Genomic DNA, 20038 nt, shown 5'->3' with positions numbered 1-20038 from the left:
ATCGTGTGCGGGAGTGGGATGGAGGGTAGGGGATTGGGAATCCTTTCGTGGAATGTGAATGGACTGGGGGACAGGATCAAGCGCGGGGTGGTGTTGCAGTTCTTGAGGCGGATCTCGCCCGACATTGTTTTCCTGCAGGAGACACACTTGATTGGGAACTCCTTCCAGGCCTTAAATAGGAGGGGCTATCGCTTGCCGCTCACCCTGGTTTCACTTCTGGCTCTAGGGGAGTGGGCATTCTGGTTAGGGCCTCTCTCCCATTGGAGGTGGACGAGGTGCTTCACGATGATAGGGGACGATACGTGGCACTGGTGGGGAGATGGGAGGGCAGGACTATTTCGCTCGTGGCTGTGTATGTGCCCCCAGGGTTACAGACGGCTACTTTTGCAGATTTGGGGCGTTTGGTCCTGGGACTCCCGGGGGGGGTTCTGGTGCTGGGTGGTGATTTTAATGCCGTTGTCTCCGGGTTGGAGGATCGCCACCCCCCAGGGATCTCCCTAGGGCTCAGGCCTGGTTGGGGGGTTTTCTGGATACTTTGGGACTTGTAGATTGCTGGAGATTGATGCACCCGGGACAGGCGCAATATACCTTTCACTCGGGGGCCCATGGGAGTCTCTCGAGGCTTGACTACATGCTTATGCCGGCGATCCAGGCTGGGATGATTGGCGAGGTGCGTCATTTAGCCCGAGGTGTTTCTGACCATTCCCCTATATGGTTGCGGCTGAGGGTTGTCCCTGGGGCAGAGGGAAGAGTGGCACCCATTAGCCCCTGGTATCTACGTAATCCTAAGATCCGCGCGGAGCTGGTCAAGTCCACTGATCACTACTTCACTGAGAATGTGGGGTCGGTGTCGTCTGCTGTCTCCCTATGGGAGGCTTATAAAGTGGTGGTCAGGGGGCAGGCCTTGTCCCTTATCTCCCATACTAAGAGGTGCGCGAGAGCAGAGGTGGTTCGCCTGGAAGTTGAAATAGCTGAAATGGAGGAGGGCTTGGAGCGTGGAGTCACTGCTGAGAAATTGCATGTTCTCAGCCTCAAACAATCCGATTATAGAGCGCTAGTCACGGAAGCGGCTAAAGAGATGAGTAGAGAGCAGCAAGGGCGACTGTATGATGTGGGGGATAAGGCCGGAAAACTGATTGCTTGGTTGGATAAGAAGGAGAGGGCTAGCAGGGTGGTGCCCGTTGTGGAGAGGAGGGATGGAGTGCGTGTGACTGACCCGGTTGAGATTGTTGACTGCTTCGTGACTCATTTCCGCGGAGTGTACTCCCCGGTCTCTGAGCGATCGGAGGAGGACTCTCGTCGGTTGCTTAGAGACATTGCATTACCAACCCTATCGGAGGATGATGCAGTATTGATGGAGGCGAACTTGTCGTCAGATGAGATTGCTTTGGCCATTCGCCTGATTGCCTCGGGTAAAGCGGTGGGTCCTAATGGTCTTCCCATCGAACTATATAAGTTGCGCCCCGACAAGATAGCGCCGTATCTTCGAGACATGTTTTTGGCGGCACGTGCGGCGGGCTTCCTCCCCTCTGATCAACGCCTCGCCACCATAGTTGTGATACACAAAGAGGGGAAGCCGCGAGATCGCTGCGCCTCATATAGGCCCATCTCGTTGTTGAACGCTGAACCCAAAATTCTGGCTAAGGTGTTGGCTAACCGACAGGTTCGGGTCGTGGGCGACTTGATTCATCAGGATCAGTCCGGTTTTATACCCCATTGGAATACCGCTCTAAATTTGCGGCGGTTACACGGCGTGCTGGCTAGAGCGGAATTCATACGTGAGCCGGCCATCTTGGCATCTTTAGATGCTACTATGGCGTTCGACACTTTGGAGTGGCCATATATTTGGGCCGTGTTGGCGAAGTTTGGGTTTGGCCCTGAGTTCATTGGTTGGGTAAAATTACTGTACGCTGACCCGCTGGCTCAGGTGGTGGTGAATGGTAGGGTGTCGGCTCCCTTCGCACTGGGGAGAGGTACGCGACAGGGCTGCCCGCTATCGCCCCTTCTCTTCGCGCTTTCTTTGGAGCCTCTCGCCGCCTGGTTGCGTTGGGAGCCGTCGTTGCGAGGCATCAGATGGACGCCGGAGTTCGAAGACCGTGTCTCTCTTTACGCGGACGACATCCTTCTGTATCTCATTTCCCCCCGACAGTCGCTAATTGTATTGGTGGACGTACTGAATTCCTTTGGCCGCAACTCCGGCCTGGTCATCAACTGGGCCAAGTCGTGCGTCTATGTCCTCTCGGGGGATGCCCCCCTTCTGCCGCGGGATTGCCCAGTTCAGATCGCTACTCTGGGGTTCACATATTTGGGAATCTTCATCTCACTGGATCCCGCGGTCCGCTATGAGCGAAACCTCCTCCCTCCCCTCCAGCGATTGAAGGCCGACGTCGCGAGATGGCGACGACTCCCGCTTTCACCGCTCGGACGGGCGGCATTGTTTAAAATGATGTCGCTGCCTCGTTTTTTGTACGCTTTGCAAAACACTCTTGATGTCGTGCCGGCCCGCTATTTCCGGGAGGTGGAGGGTCTTCAGCGCCAACTGTTTATTGACGGGCGGCCGCGGATCGCTCTCGCCAAGTTGACGCTCCCCTGGTACAATGGGGGGGGTCGCCCTCCCCGACATTAAACGATACTATTGGGCGTCTCAGTTGGCAGCGGTGAACCATGGGATATATGGTCCTGCCTTAAACCCGGCCTTCGAGATGGATAAATTCCTGCTCCCGGGTGGGGACTATAATAGGGCGCTCTACTCAGTGACCTTGGACGCGCGGTTGACGGGACCCACGCGGGTGGCGGTACGTGTGTGGCACGCAGCAAATGCTGCGATGGGGTGGAGGGATCGCTTGACTCGGGCGACGCCGCTGTATGCCTCTGGGCGTTTGGGCTGTTTGTGGAGGTCGAAAGGCTTTGAGAAATGGGACATGATTGGTATATGTAAGGTGGGTGATCTGTGGGCGAAGGGATCTTTCAAAACGTTTGAAATGCTAAAATTAGAATATAAATTAAACGATAGAGAGTACTTCCGGTATGCTCAAGTCTACCATGCGCTTCGTTCGGTCTTCCCGGACGCTTCTGCTATTCCCGAGTACTCCCCACTGGAGGGTAGAGTGTTGGATGGCTACGTACCCGACAGCACTATTTCCCTGATTTATAAGAAGCTCATTAATGATCGTGCGGACTTGTTGCTCCGCCTGAGGGAGGCGTGGACGGGCGATGGCTTGGAATTGGATGATGAGGACTGGGTATCGGCGGTGGCCTCCCCGAAAGAGGTGGCGATCCCGGCCCGCTTACGGTTTGTACAGCTGAAGATCCTTCATAGAGTGTATGTTACGGGGCCCGGTTTGCTGCGTATGGGTTACTCGATGGATGGATTGTGTAAGCGTGGATGTGGCCTGCCGGGCACTTTTCTTCATATTTTGTGGGAATGTTCGGAGGTTGTGCGATTCTGGAATGGTATTCACACCGTAATGGAGGAGGTCACGCACGTTGCCCTGTTGCCAGAGGCCAGGAGGTGTTTGTTGAATGTCTGGGAACCGAATGATTGTAATGCGGCACAGACACAGTGGGTGACCTTGGGGTACATGGTGGCCAAGCGTAACATTGCACAGTTATCGGGCTCCCCGAGGCCGCCCACGATCGAGGTATGGAAGGAGAATATGGACTGGTGTATGTTTAGGGAAAAGACGGTGTATGTGGCGAGAGGCAAGCCAGGGAAATGGACTAGGGTATGGGATCCGTGGAATTTATATCGAGGACGTATCTGCACCCCGCCTCTGCCATTAGAGGTCGATATTGCTTCGACCCCCTAGCCACGCGCTCTGCGGGAGGGTGTGAGGTGTGTTCCATATTTTGTCTTCCCATTGCCCCCCTCTACCGCTTCCGGACAAGAACTGCTTTGGACACTGTAGGTTATTCCCCGTCCTGGGAAGAGCACGCTGCTATTTCGGACTCTCATTGCCTTGAGTGTGTTTTATATTTAATAAAAAATGAAACTGTTGTCTTCAATTGCTCCTGGCCTAGGGCCATGGCTTGTTATAAGTGCATACGAACTGCCGGGCGCGTTGCCTCTGGTTCATTTGACTGTGTGGCGTTATACGGTGGGCCCTCAGGCTCTGTAGCGGCCGGCCCTGGTGGTTGTAGGCCCTTGTCTGTCTTTTATTGTGTGCCAACGGTTTCTAATAAAAAAATTTACAAAAAAAAAAAAAAGCAACGACATATTATTAATTCAAGTTCAGTGTCCTGGATCGAAGGACCTCTTTGTTTTTAATGTTTATGCAAGAGGGATGCCGGGGGGCACGGCTTCAAACACTGTTGAAGAATTAGATGTACTCCTCGAGATATATTGCAAAAAAGGTAATATTATAGTTGCGGGCGATTTTAATTGCTGTTTCGAACCTCTAGACAGTAATGATGTTGATCTTACCCTAGAAGAGACCGTACATGGAATATTCCCCAGCTGACACTTCTGCCTATTAAAAAATGGACAGAGGCCGCACTCCAGTTAAAGGTTCTATGTGTTGGACAGGGGCTACGAGCAATCAATGGTAGATCTGCTTCTGATAAACATGGGGCTTTTACGTTTAACAATGGTCTACGGAAAAGCCGCATTGACTATATACCTACCAATAAAGAGAACTGGCCCAGTATCAAGGACATGATGGTAGTGGAAAGGGTTGAAAGTGATCATGACCCCTTACTTCTATCATTTAAGTTATTCAAATCTCTCTGTCAGGAGGGTTCTCCTGTAAAGGCTGACATTGTCCTATCAAATGATACAAGACGTATTAAATGGGCAAACTGTTTAAGGAATGAGAGTCAGATAATAACCATGAGGGATTTGACCATCACGGCGACAATTGCCCTACAAAATTGTTCTACCCAAGAGGAGGTTATTGCAAATGTAAACCCGATTCATACAATTTTTTTTAATCAACTCAGGGTCTTTTTTACGAAAAAAGGCTTATACCAAACCTAAAAGGCCACTTAGAAAGGAGAATCAATGGTACGGGAAGTCGTGTAGGGCTGCGTATCAGGCCTTGACTGAGGCAGTGAAAACTAGAGATCGTGTTAAGAGTACCCGTGTTGTTTACAAAAAAGCCCAATACAATGCTAAACTTGCCTGGGACAAGGATTATTGGAGGGACCTTCACTCTGCTAGCAAAGAACGAGCAATGTGCACCTTTTGGGATATGGTTAAGTGGGGCAGGGGGATACAAAGGGAAGAACCAATAAACTATGTCTTGCCTAACCTCTGGGTTTCGCATTACGCGTCCCAGTTTGCATCTTTTGAAACGGTTGGCGAGATTAGTAAAGATCCCACCCCCTTCAATAAGGATATAATCCCCATAAACTTCGAGATAATCGAGGTGAGAAAGGTACTGAATACCATCCCCAGGGGTAGAGCACCAGGACTGGACTCTGTCCCAGCTGATTTGTTTATGCACGATAAGGAGCTTTGGGCACCATACATTCAATGTCTAGCTAACGGTATCGCCAATGGATCACCCATACCGAATACCTGGAAGGGCGCTGAGATCATACCGATCTATAAAAAGGGGGAGCGCTCAGATCCAGGAAACTATAGGCTCATAAGTTTGATAGACTGCATACAGAAGGTGGTCGCAAGGCTTGTCCTGCAGAGAATCCAAGGGTGGATTGAGGAGGAGGAAGTATTGTCACCACTTCAGGCAGGATTCCGCAGTCACATAAGCACTATAGACCAAGTTTTTAGGTTTCTTTTAATTTATTGGTGGGTGGTTTTGTTGGGGGAGGGTATGTTATTTGCGGCTTTCGTTGACCTCAAATCAGCGTTTGATTTGGTTCCACGAGCAAAAATGTGGGCAGTTTTCGAAGATCAAGGTATGCCACTTGACATCTTGACCTTCTTAATGAAGCTCCACGAGGATAACTTTGCCCAAGTTAGATGGAACCAATCGGGCAGTGTAACAGATAAGTTTCCCATCGCTAGGGGAGTACGCCAAGGGTGCGTACTAGCCCCGACCCTTTTCTTATTATACATCAACAGGGTGATCAACTGCTTCGAGCAACACTCCACCGACGCTCCCAGGCTGGATGGTAAGTTGATCCCCCTGTTGATGTTTGCAGATGACACTCTATTTTTTTTTTTTGACAAGACTTTATTGGCATTTTAAGGACACCGGGGAACTCGTCCCCATACATGGTACCAAAACGGATATTGGAAGAGTGAGAATTGGTATCCCTGTTCGTCCCCCCCCTGGTCTGCGGAACATCAGCCCCACGACCCCTCCCCCCCCTCCCGCACATCACACCAACCCACTGCCCAGCATGTACATTTAACATTTCCCATCAGTTTCTGTTCCATATTCTGGTTACCCTCCTGCAGCTCAAAGCAGATGACACTCTATTAATCTCAAAGACACAACAGGGTTTACAAAAAGCCATTGATGTATTCAAGGTTTTCTGCAAGGACCATGGGCTTATAGTAAATGTAAGTAAGACCAAGTTCATGGTCCTTCACAAGTCTAAATATATAAGAGGAAATGTGCAAATGAACGGGGTCAAATTAGAACAGACTAAGGTTTTTTCGTACCTGGGTATAACCCTTGCATCAAAGCTAGATTGGAAACCGCACACTGCCCAGCTGGTTACAAAACATGCACAGCTAACTGGAGCATTAATAAAAGAGCTTCACCTCTCACATACCAGGCCAATAATACCAGCACTCAAAATTTACGATGCAAAGATAGGAACAGCAATTCTTTACGGGGCGGAATTGTGGGGATTCAGTAACCTCACCCTGCTGACTAGGGCCCAAAATAAGTTTTTACGAGTAATCACAGGTCTTCCTGTATCAACCCCGCTGATCCCCCTTTTCTATGACCTAGGTGTCCAACGTTTGGAGGATATGATATAGCCCGATACAGACCAGTGGCATACTGGAGGAGACTGTGGGTTACCCCAGATCTCTCACAGTATGCTCGGGCATTTATGGATGTCAGAGGAGCAGATAAGGCGCAACAAATTCCCTGGATGCAGGAGGTTAAGGTAATTTACTCCGCCATGGGCCTAGCCAGTCTATGGGAAGACCCAACAGCACATACCTTCCCCCCTAGGAAAACCTTAAGAGATCTATACTGGAGTAAGGTCTCAGTGAAAAGATTTGGTTCATGTATTGGTCCGTCACTAACTGCGGATTTTATGGAACTTAAAGACTCGCCTGTGTTTGGAAGCTATTGGGACTGTATTACTGTTGTGGAGGACAGAAAGAGATACCATCAATTTAGGGTGGGCACACTACCTATTAATTCCTTTGTTGCTAAATGGAGAGAAGGCCTTGACCCTAGTTGTCCTTTCTGTCCTACACAACGGGAAAGTATTGGGCATATTTTATTCATTTGTCCAGAGTATAAAGATCCTAGGCGGTCCTGGCTTAAACCTATTTGTTTACAGCTGGGCCTTCGGGCAGGCAGTGAGGCTTTGCGGCTTCTTAAAACTAACACCTCCCAACCTGTGATTATTGCTGTTGCAAAATTCCTTCATTGGATGTGTATAATCCGTGTACGTAAATTACGCTTTTTGTGAATATTTTAGATTCCATTTGCATAGCCCCCTTCTATATCATAAGCCTTTTAAACATTTTAAATGTTTTACTTATAATGGGATGTGTACTTATAACTGAAGTTAATAAGCATGTTACACTCCATGATGGATTCACATTTTTTTATTATATTGGTCGGTTTAGAATTTTGTAACACAGTTCTGGTGTGGTTTTTAAACAATGTTATGAATTCTTTTACATCATATCCCTCCTGAAAGAACCCCTTTTTTTCTTTTAAAACTGTCAAATATTTTAATGATGTCTTTTATGATTGAAAATCGAAGTAAAGACATTGAATTGAATTGACCAGGGACTGGTTGTAAGGGAGTGGTTAACTTTGATTATTTGCGTTCGGTTACGTAGGAAAGAGGCAAACCAATTTAAGACAGGGCCATATAGCCCCATCCTTTTTTGAAGAAGAGCAATCAGGTTTTCATGTTTGACGATGTCAAATGCTGTGGACAAATGAAGAAGGATCAGTAGACAAGGAACATTCTGGTCAAGGGATTTCAAGGTGTCATCAACGATGTGAGTTAGGGCTGTTTCAGTACTGTGACCTGCTCTGAAACCTGACTGGTAGAGGTCATGGAGCTGAAATTTCTCGACATAACAGGACTGCGTGAACGCATATCTCAAGCAATTTAGCTTAAGTCATGATATTGGTAATTGGATGGAAAATGTTAGGATCTGCTAAATCAGCATTAAGCTTTTTTGGGATGGGAGTGACTTGCCCCAGCTTGAGGCAATCAGGAATCCTACCATGCACAAGAGATTCATGAATAATCAAGGACCAAAGTGGAACAATTGTCAATTTGAGTTCATTGAAAAACTTGGTGGGTAGAGGATCGTTGAAGTGATTGGAAAGTTTTAAAGAAGCCATAGATTGGACCAGCTCTGCATCACCTGGAAGTAGAAAGGAATTCCAAGATACATTGTTTTTAAGAGGGTAAACAGTGGGGTAGGAAGTAAGTGCTCTCGCTACCGTTAGCCCAGCGGAGGGTGCAAGGGAGTTCAGAAGCAGCTAATTAGGTGCGGCGAATTGCAGTTCAAGTTCAATGTTTCTTGCCTTTTCAGTGAAGTGTGCTGAGAAGTCCTCCCCACTGGGGCAAGAGATCATGGGTGCCAAGATTTGATTGATAGAGTGGTTAGCTTGTTGTTTAATGATTTCAAATAGGTTCTTTGGTCTGTTTTTGGCACTGTCAAGCTGTGCCCTGATGTGATCAGTTTTATCACTACGGATATGTTTGTTATAAGCGCTGCTCGTCCTCCTTAACTGTTTGAGGCTTGTAATGGAGGGTGAGTTTCTCCATAATCTCTCCGAAAGCCTTTGTTTGCGATGTTGCTCATTTAGGGAGCCATTAAACCATGGTTTTGATTGTTTGATCAGAATCCTTCTGAGTTGCTTCAGAGCACGCCTATACTCATTGATAATGCTACCAGTTAGGTTTTCTTTAGACTGAGATCTTTTGCATGCTTTGAATAATGATTTGTGATATTGATGTTGTACCAGATGGGGAAACCATGCATAACTTGTTGAGAGGAGAATGGTGTCTCTAGTTATTATCAAAGGTACCATTTTCACAGAGGAGCCAGTGAGTCCTAGACACATTATAATTATTGGTATATTGAAACAGTCCCCCCGCTTCATTAAGGTGGCTATAATTATTTGCCACTGGCTGCTGGATCAGAGTGGCATTATGCAATGTTTCATAGCAGTAGTGAGTGTGTATAGGCACCCCGGGCCGGATGCACGCTCTCAGGCGCAACCCTTTCATTGAGCGCAATCGCGATGATGTGTCACTGCGGGGCTTTCTATTTTTTATTGGATTAGTGAAAGGATGCTCACCAGCGATTGAATTTGGTGTGGGTGGAGGGTTAGGTATGAATTGTTGAAGGAAGGTCATAATGCTTGTTCCTATATTAGCTTGCCACCATACAGAAACATGATGTACACTATATTATGCAGCCTAGTGCGTTTTTCTGTAGCTTGCTGAAACCCACAGAGATGGTGATTAACAACCACTGCAAAGTGTGCCAGGTACATTCTTATCTTGATTATCTTGGGTAACAAGTGCCATTTCTTCAGGGAACGCATGCTTCGCCATTGGCACAATTTAGTTTTCAGTCCGGGCTCGCATGACTCGTGGGTGGGCGGTTGCGCTGGGGGGGCAATTTAAAATTAAATTGAACAAACTTCACTTACTGGGAGCCACGCTGCCTCTGCTCCTGGCCGAGTCCCGCATCAGGAAGCAGGCAGCCTCCCTCTCCTCCCCTAAGTCCATCACAACGCTGCAATGGCCGCATTGTGATTGGTGTGGACAGCGCCCAGCCGGGGGCCTGTAGGGAGGCAATTTTCTCTATGTAGGCTGCATGCAGCCTACATAGAGAAAATGCAGAGTGCGTATGACTGGATTGGTCAGCCCCAGTGGGCCGATCAAACAGTCAGGGCCCACAGCATTGGGCAAGCCACTTATCCCCGAGCCCGCCCCAACCAGGCATACTGTTCTGCTTTCTTGGAGTGCAAGAGCAGAAACATAAAATGGTATTTAAAATACCATTTTATGTTTCTGCTTCTCACACTGCGAGAAAGCAGTGGGGCAACGCTCCTCCGCCCTAATGGAGGAGCCGCCCCTGTTAGTTTTGCTGCTTCTTGGGGATATAGTAGGTATTTTTTATCATTGGTCATGTGATCAAGGCCCGAGTGGGGGTCGAAACGTGTTATGGCGGACAGACTTGACAAATATTTAAAATAAAGTGATTTTGATTGGCACCAACTTCTGGGTCCGCTCCTCGTCCTTTTCTGACCGAGTGAGGCAGTGACAAACGGCGATTTACATGTATTTTTTATCATATTCAACTAGGGGTTTAGCAGTCCTGATTAAGGAAACAACATTTCAAATTAGAGGAGTGGGCAGAGGATATACTGGTGGTGGGACGGCTCAGTAGGCTGCCGATGGCACTGCACAATGTGTATGGCCCTAAAATTGACACATCAGTGTTCTTTGATTAAATTATTCTTAAATGACACACAGTCAGTGGCGGCTGCCACATACAAAAAGTGGTGGGAAGTGGTGCGGGGGGAGCGCTGGGGAGGGGGAGTGACCATAATAATAACACATTTTTTTTAAAGTTAAAATTACCTGCTGCTGGCCGCCTCCTGCGTCGCGCCTTGGTGCTGGTAATTTCTTGTCCCAGCAGACACTGTGACTACGTCACAGACTCTCTGCAGCGCGCATATTGATATGAGCGGGCTAGAAAGACACTCCCCTCAAGGAATCTGTGGGGTTTCTCTAACCCGGTTCTTCAATACAGCTGGGTTAGAGAAACATAAGTGCGCATGTGAGTTTTGGTCAGCCTTAGACGGCCGGCCAAACACACATGAGCAATTAGGGAGTGCACTAGCACTCCTCCCCCTCCCCCCTCCCATGCTTCGCCCCTCCCTGCACACGCTGGCTGATCCAGCCCCTTAAAAATAAAATTTACTGAAATATTGTTTTCTTTTTTTGCTGCTGGCTCTGAGCCAGTGGACTGACGATCCTCCGCTATTGCGGAGGACCTGCCCCTGCACACAGGCGACTTTAGCTTGGTATTCTCGACGCTTCAGGTAAGTTCGTCAGTTGGCCTCACATGCAAGTGTGGTGTTTACTAATACTATGCAACTATATTATGTAGTAGATGCTTGGAGAACAATTGATCCTAAAGAGGTAGACTATACATAATACAGTCCATGACACCAGCTCCCATATCAATTTATGGCTTGCCTCGCAGTGCCGGATGGGGAGAATCCGAGAGTTGAAGATATTGCCTAGGACAGTGTCAGATCACTCACTAGTGTGCTTCTGCTGGATGACCCTACTCCTTCTTCAAGACTTAGGTACTGGAAGCTTAGGGGGACCAACTTGTGTGACCCAGTGTTTCGCTCCGAAGTCAGAGCGCTGGCATACTAGACTACTTTCAGCATAAGTTGACATTCTGGGACAGTTTAAACCTTACATTTGGGGCATATGCATCTCCAAAGGCAGGAATCCTTAAATCTTTATGCTCAAGATTGGACATATTAGAAAGGGAAGTTTAATGCTTTGGATAAGATTTCGAAGCACATAAAGAGCTGGCCATATTGCTTAAAATTCAGGACACCTTAAAGGAGTTCAGGGAGACAGCAATCGTGATGTGTTATACTTGGAAAGAATGCATGGGCCAGGGCTTGTGGGGAGGGTGAGCGTCCAGGTAAAACGTTGGTGTAGGTGCTGAGAGCAAGTAGGAAGTATACGCAGATATCGGTATTTCTTGGGGATAATGACTTCGCTGTCCAAAATTTTGAGTATCTTTCAACAATACTACAAATTGCTATATGCATCTCATTTGGGCTATGCAACCAGTGACATAGCTCGCTATCTGAACAATCTATCTTTGGCCTGTATGGAAAGAGAGATGTGAGAGCTTTTAAACTCCACCCTTAAGATTAACGATGTTAAACTCACAATCACTGCTTTGTCAAATGGGAAAAGTCCCAGGAGCCGATGGTATCCCAGTCAAATTTTATTAGGAATGTTGTGATATTATGCCTCATAAATCATTACTCTTCTAAAATGAAGGCATTGCTATGGTTGAACTCCCCCCCCCCCCCCCCCCACCCCCACCCACCGATGCTAGAAGATGTGATTACTGTTCTCCTAAAGCCTAGCCATGACCCCTATCAGTGTTCCACATATCAGCCACTTTCATTTTTACATGTTAAGAACAGAATTCCTTGCATTATAGTGCAGAGGCTTCAAATCCTGATGCAGAGACAAGTGCTCAAGGAACAGGTCTGGTAAATACCCCAAAGAGCAACAGCGTTTAATCTACATAGGTTGAGTCGGTCAACACAACTTTACTGGCAGAAGCAGTTTTACTTGACACTGAAAAAGTGTTTGGTGCATTGTGAATGTGGTTTTGTTACAAGCTGAGATACTACTAAGGTAACTTAAATTGTGATTATGATAATGACTTGTGGTTGAGCAATTACATAATCTGGTGTCATGACAGTGTTTTGCTGTACTATTGAAATGTATTGTGTTTTTGTTTGAAAAAAGAAGCATACAGCTGACATTTCTGAGACTGGAGGTAGGGGAACCAGACACTGAAGTGGTAAAAGAAGATAAACATTGTCCCTTTGAAATTCAATTAGATCCTTTGATGCAGATTTTTCTTCTTGGAGACTATTATTTGGTGGGTGGTAGGAGTTATGCTCCTCTTGTCAGAGTGTGAGTTGTCTTTTGTGGAGAGTCAGCCTTTTGTCTCTCTTCATGGTCACTGCCTGGTATGGCTGTGATAGTCAAGTGCAGACTGCTCACATCTATTTGTGCCTGGTCCAACTTGGAAACACCACTGCTGTGAAAGGAATCACTCAAGACAAATGTGGAGCTTGGTAGACATCGTGGGAAAGACACTTGAAAGGAGAACTGTCCCTAAATGGTCCTGAAATTGCAGACTGAGAATACACATCTCCTCCTGTATGGGTGAGGGATTCGTTGATCCACTTGTGGTTAAAGTTTCCAAATTCTCTCTGACAGAGAAGGAGGTGCTCCAAAGATTACCCGGAGGACTACTGATCAAATAGAGCTGGTATCTGCCTAGCAGCCAGCTTCCCAGATATGAATGGACATCACCTGGAGTCTGATCTGGATGAAGAACTGCCTGTCTGGTCCTGACTCTTGAATGATAGGGGAAGGAGGGAGGCAACTCTGCAAGAGGATCTGACTGCATGCTTGGACAGAAGCAGCTGACCCTGGTGCTGGGGTCAGTCCACTAGAGATTAACAAAAGAGTGTGACTGATGCATTCATTGCTTAGAGACAATCATTAAACACCAAGGAAGAACTGCAGTATTACTGCAGTGTAATGCCTTGGGTCCGGTAGCCAGGAAGACTTTCAGGTGCACACTTCAGGCTATATCAGTACAAGTTTCATAAATGAAATACAATGGTGCTTCAAGAGTGGATAAATGCAAAAACAACAATTGATGGACAGAATGCAGAACAATGTCATACATTCACCCCAGTACAGAGATCTGGGCCAAAATCCATCGTTTTTTTGCTCACCATGCCATTCCAGTTTGAACCCAGCCACATGCAAATCAGTCTTGACCCAGTGCTCCATGGGAACAGACCAGCCCGAACTGCCAAGCCAGATCCTCCCTTGACTGGAAACAAGCATCCTAGGACCGGTTTCGGGCTTTCAGCCCTCGTCATCCAGGATAGCTTGATTCCAGTGGCATGGAGAGCACGGGACTCACGTCTGAGCATACCCTTCCCACTCGGGGTGACAAATGCAAAAACAACAATTGATGGACAGAATGCAGAACAATGTCATACATTCACCCCAGTACAGAGATCTGGGCCAAAATCCATCGTTTTTTTGCTCACCATGCCATTCCAGTTTGAACCCAGCCACATGCAAATCAGTCTTGACCCAGTGCCCCATGGGAACAGACCAGCCCGAACTACCAAGCCAGATCCTCCCTAGACTGGAAACAAGCATCCTAGGACCGGTTTCGGGCTTTCAGCCCTCGTCAGCCAGGATAGCTTGATTCCAGTGGCATGGAGAGCACGGGACTCACGTCTGAGCATACCCTTCCCACTCGGGGTGACAAATGCAAAAACAACAATTGATGGACAGAATGCAGAACATTGTCATACATTCACCCCAGTACAGAGATCTGGGCCAAAATCCATCGGTTTTTTTGCTCACCATGCCATTCCAGTTTGAACCCAGCCACATGCAAAGCAGTCTTGACCCAGTGCCCCATGGGAACAGACCAGCCCGAACTGCCAAGCCAGATCCTCCCTAGACTGGAAACAAGCATCCTAGGACCGGTTTCGGGCTTTCAGCCCTCGTCAGCCAGGATAGCTTGATTCCAGTGGCATGGAGAGCACGGGACTCACGTCTGACCATACCCTTCCCACTCGGGGTGACAAATGCAAAAACAACAATTGATGGACAGAATGCAGAACAATGTCATACATTCACCCCAGTACAGAGATCTGGGCCAAAATCCATCGTTTTTTTGCTCACCATGCCATTCCAGTTTGAACCCAGCCACATGCAAATCAGTCTTGACCCAGTGCCCCATGGGAACAGACCAGCCCGAACTGCCAAGCCAGATCCTCCCTAGACTGGAAACAAGCATCCTAGGACCGGTTTCGGGCTTTCAGCCCTCGTCAGCCAGGATAGCTTGATTCCAGTGGCATGGAGAGCACGGGACTCACGTCTGAGCATACCCTTCCCACTCGGGGTGACAAATGCAAAAACAACAATTGATGGACAGAATGCAGAACAATGTCATACATTCACCCCAGTACAGAGATCTGGGCCAAAATCCATCGGTTTTTTTGCTCACCATGCCATTCCAGTTTGAACCCAGCCACATGCAAATCAGTCTTGACCCAGTGCCCCATGGGAACAGACCAGCCCGAACTGCCAAGCCAGATCCTCCCTAGACTGGAAACAAGCATCCTAGGACCGGTTTCGGGCTTTCAGCCCTCGTCAGCCAGGATAGCTTGATTCCAGTGGCATGGAGAGCACGGGACTCACGTCTGACCATACCCTTCCCACTCGGGGTGACAAATGCAAAAACAACAATTGATGGACAGAATGCAGAACAATGTCATACATTCACCCCAGTAGAGATCTGGGCCAAAATCCATCGTTTTTTTTGCTCACCATGCCATTCCAGTTTGAACCCAGCCACATGCAAATCAGTCTTGACCCAGTGCCCCATGGGAACAGACCAGCCCGAACTGCCAAGCCAGATCCTCCCTAGACTGGAAACAAGCATCCTAGGACCGGTTTCGGGCTTTCAGCCCTCGTCAGCCAGGATAGCTTGATTCCAGTGGCATGGAGAGCACGGGACTCACGTCTGAGCATACCCTTCCCACTCAGGGTGACAAATGCAAAAACAACAATTGATGGACAGAATGCAGAACAATGTCATACATTCACCTCAGTACAGAGATCTGGGCCAAAATCCATCGGTTTTTTTGCTCACCATGTCATTCCAGTTTGAACCCAGCCACATGCAAATCAGTCTTGACCCAGTGCCCCATGGGAACAGACCAGCCCGAACTGCCAAGCCAGATCCTCCCTAGACTGGAAACAAGCATCCTAGGACCGGTTTCGGGCTTTCAGCCCTCGTCAGCCAGGATAGCTTGATTCCAGTGGCATGGAGAGCACGGGACTCACGTCTGACCATACCCTTCCCACTCGGGGTGACAAATGCAAAAACAACAATTGATGGACAGAATGCAGAACAATGTCATACATTCACCCCAGTACAGAGATCTGGGCCAAAATCCATCGTTTTTTTGCTCACCATGCCATTCCAGTTTGAACCCAGCCACATGCAAATCAGTCTTGACCCAGTGCCCCATGGGAACAGACCAGCCCGAACTGCCAAGCCAGATCCTCCCTAGACTGGAAACAAGCATCCTAGGACCGGTTTCGGGCTTTCAGCCCTCGTCAGCCAGGATAGCTTGATTCCAGTGGCATGGAGAGCACGGGACTCACGTCTGAGCATACCCTTCCCACTCGGGGTGACAAATGCAAAATCAAGAGTGGATAAGCAGCTACCCAACACTCCACAAAGACTAAGAGGTTCCAAATTAAAGTGATGCTCTCAAGCACACAGCATGCATAGTAGTTCATGGACAAATGTTCTAAACACTTTTAGTACTCCGTTGTTTCACAATAGCCATTCAGTTGTTTCACTTTAGCCAACTTGTGTTTTGTCAACAGACTTCATCAGGCCTAGAAACCATAAAATACAACAGAATTACTCTCTCTGTTTCTGGAACACCAGAGCCCTTTAAACCTCCTTATTTATACCAAAATTACTTATGAGGTGTCATTGTGTTTGAGACATATCACCCAGTAATACAATTTCACCATGACAGTGACTAACAATTCCTCACCCGTGTGCCTATAGTTAAACTGTGGCATCCATGCCCTATAGTCGTACAAGATCATAAGTGTGACGTAACAACCAATACACCCTAAAGAAACTAAATCTAGCACCATGTGTAAAAGTGGCCATATGCCATCAGCCCAGATTTGGCCTGTTGTACAACATAATATGATATCAAAGCAACAAATATGTGAAAATCTCACCTTTTTCGTTCCGAGCAAAAATCATCTAAACTCTCTTACCGTCCGTAACACTGCAGTATTAGGAAATATCATTAAATCAACGTTCCTAATGAAATCATGTGTCCCTTTGATTCCTCCATCACGTACACCTATACCCAAATATAGTTTCCATCTATAAATAAGTTACATTAATTTCAGAACTTGTTTTCTTAATATCTTTATAAAGGAGTGAGTTCAAAATCAGCTGCACTCACAATCAGACCTGAAATGTGCAATGACAATGCTAAGAAGCTAATTCTTCTACATATTATAAAGCACAGTTAAAACCAAGCATTACTGTATAACTCCGTTCTCTACTCAACCCAAATATCTATTATAGAGATCTGATCCTTATGTGGAGCAGTGTGTATGTGGCATGAAACGCAGGTGCCATATTGGGTGTGTTATAAATACCTAATCTTCATGTGCTCACTAGACTTGGTGACCCATCCTCAATAGTCCAATTGTGTGCGCCATCTTTCAGTGTTGTGTGCCACCCTACCAACTCTATTCCACTAGACATACTAAATTCTACTTTTGTTATGTACCCCAATATAAGACTATGTAGTTGCATGACCTTTTACATACATTTGTCCTACCTTGCTCTACATAACGGTTCTGGCGCTGACCTTTTACCTAGTTAGGTGCTTAATAAATGGTGTGGTTTTCTCTGAAAAACTAGCCTCATTTATTACGCATGAGGATTCTTAGTATCACAGCAGGATTACCATCTTCCACATAATGACTCTGTATAAGGGTCATCGTCATCCTTGGCCGACATGCCCACAGTACCATGACACATCTCCTGAGGGTACTTTTTGGGTATATAAGTGCCACATCTTCGCTGGGGGCAGACCAGAGGCGAAAAACGTCCAAGCTGACACGTGATGCTGAAGTCCCTGCCAGCAGACAATCCAGCACTCCGTGGTCTGACATCCCTCGCACGGTGTCCCTCTCGAGACCAAGACGGGCTCCTTCGTTCTCTCACATCAGGTAATGGGTTTTGCTCTTTCCTTGGGAGATTCTTGGCTATACACCTACATATATGCTAGGTACACTTAGGTACATCTAGTTAGGGTTTTGCATTATAGGAGTACTCATGATTACAGCCATGTATCTATATGCCTGCATACATTCATTGTTTTAGCACCATGATAGAATTCTACCCTTTATTTATTCTGTTGGTGCTTATAACTGTATATATGTGTTTCTGTCTAATGGTTGTTTGAGCACACGTATTTTATACTACAATGATGCTGGTTCAATAAATACTTATTGAAAACGTCCCCACCATTTATCCTGCGTATCTCTCTGAGACAAAGTGAACACTAATGACTGGGGTGAAAAGTACTGTACTTTTTCCCCGATCCCTGAGGGATCAGGGTTGTCATGTTCGATAGTTGCCAGAAACTATTCACTCCATGGTAAGGTTGGGGGGCTCATAATGGCACAGTGAGCTAACTGGTCTTCAGGCTAACATACCCTTTGGGGGTGTCGAGAATCGGTCTGGACACCAATCCCTTAGTTTATTCTGTCTAAACGTGCAGATCCTATATAGATTTGTAGGAACTACACGACACTTTCAAGATCCAGACTCCCCCATTGATTGGATGACAGTTAAAGGTCAAAATGTGATTATTATTACTACTCCCTCAAAGGGGAAGTTGATCGAAGCTCACTTCAAAAGTGTACTATACACAAAAAAACAGGCACCATCTTTATAAATCCATATTACCCTTAGAATCTACCGTTGAGGTGGTACAAGTCAAAGTTATACCTTCTCTGTAAGCGGCAATTGTACAGGGGTTAACCCGTCCACCTATCCACATCATACAAAGGATAAGTGTTCGTTAAATCCTCACTTCTAAGTACGATTAGACGGTTCCTACATTATAGGTTCCTCCACTACTAAAAGGGGCTCAAATTCTACAATTTTTATTTATTTATTGAATGTTTTATATAGCGCAAACATGACCCAAGGGTATCAGAGCGCTTAACAAGTACATACTGGTAAAGAAAAAACAAAGTTAGGACAAAAGGCCATAAACAATAAAACGAATCATGGGGTACAGTAAAACAGGAGTACAACAGGGTCAATGCAGAGTACTTGAGTTAGACAATGTTACTTTGAAGACGTTATAGGAAAAATAGTAAAACAAGTGTACAATAAATGAAAGATCTCAGCTAGGAAGGACTTGCTGTAATGCAGAGTTCAGGCACATAGTTGTTCTGAAAGAGCTAGTTGGAGAAAGCAGAGTCATAGCTAATGGAAATTATAGGACTGGGTGGCAGCGTCAGTTGCAGGGTGATAAGGATTGAGTTATGTCAACAGCTTATGGTAAGAATTTGGTCATAACGAAGATCTTAACTTCCTTCTTGAAGGCAGAAGTGTAGAGCTCATTCTTCTGATATGAGGGGGAAGCGAGTTCCAGATTCTAGTGGCCGCTCCTGATAAGGCTCTGTCAAAGGTTTTCTTCTTCTGGAATAACAGTGGTTTCAGGACTAGATCCCTGGTGCTCCGCGAGAGCCTTCCTCCCCCCAAGATCTTGATTTTTTTTTTTAGCAGCGTACATCGGAGTTTTGTGGTGGATGGCTTTGTGGGTAATACAAGCCAATTAAAGTTGAATTCTGGCTTCGAATGGAAGCCAGTTCAAAGCCTCCAGATGTGGAGAGATGTAGTCAAATTTATTTGATCCTGTAAGGAGTCTTGCTGCAGCGCTGAGGCAAGTTTTTAAGGGAGCGGTGGAGATCTTAGGTCAGCCTGAAAGTGTAGTGCAACCATACTCGATCCTAGAAATAACTAAGGATTGTACTGCCATTTTAAGGTCAGTAGGTGAAATGAATGGTTTCAATTTCCTGAGATAGCTCAAGTGAATGCGGGCGCTTTTGGCCATCAAGTTGATGTGAGATTGCAGGTGTAAGTTCTTGTCAAGAGTAATACCCAGGGATTTGGAGGAGTCAACCAGGACAAGAGTACAGTTTAGAGCAGTGATCGACTTAGTCCATTCTTTAACATCTGCGGAGCTATTGGGCAGGGAAATCAAGAGGAATTAATTTTATTGCGGATTGAGTTTAAGATGATTGCGGGTTAGCCAATGTAAGGTTAGCTTTAAGGCATCATCCATTGACTTGATCTCCTCCAGAGATTAGATTTTTGTGTAAATCTGGGCATCATCCGCATACATGTGGTAGGAGGTATTAGTATGCTGTAGAGTATCAGTGAGTAGTTCGACATAAAGGTTAAACAGTGAAGGGGAGAGAGTAGAGGAAGGTAAGGATACAATTAACAAACTCC

Source organism: Triturus cristatus, chromosome 6, assembly GCF_964204655.1.
Source record: "Triturus cristatus chromosome 6, aTriCri1.1, whole genome shotgun sequence".
NCBI classification, from domain to species: Eukaryota; Metazoa; Chordata; class Amphibia; order Caudata; family Salamandridae; genus Triturus; species Triturus cristatus.
This window is presented reverse-complemented; position numbering follows the sequence as displayed.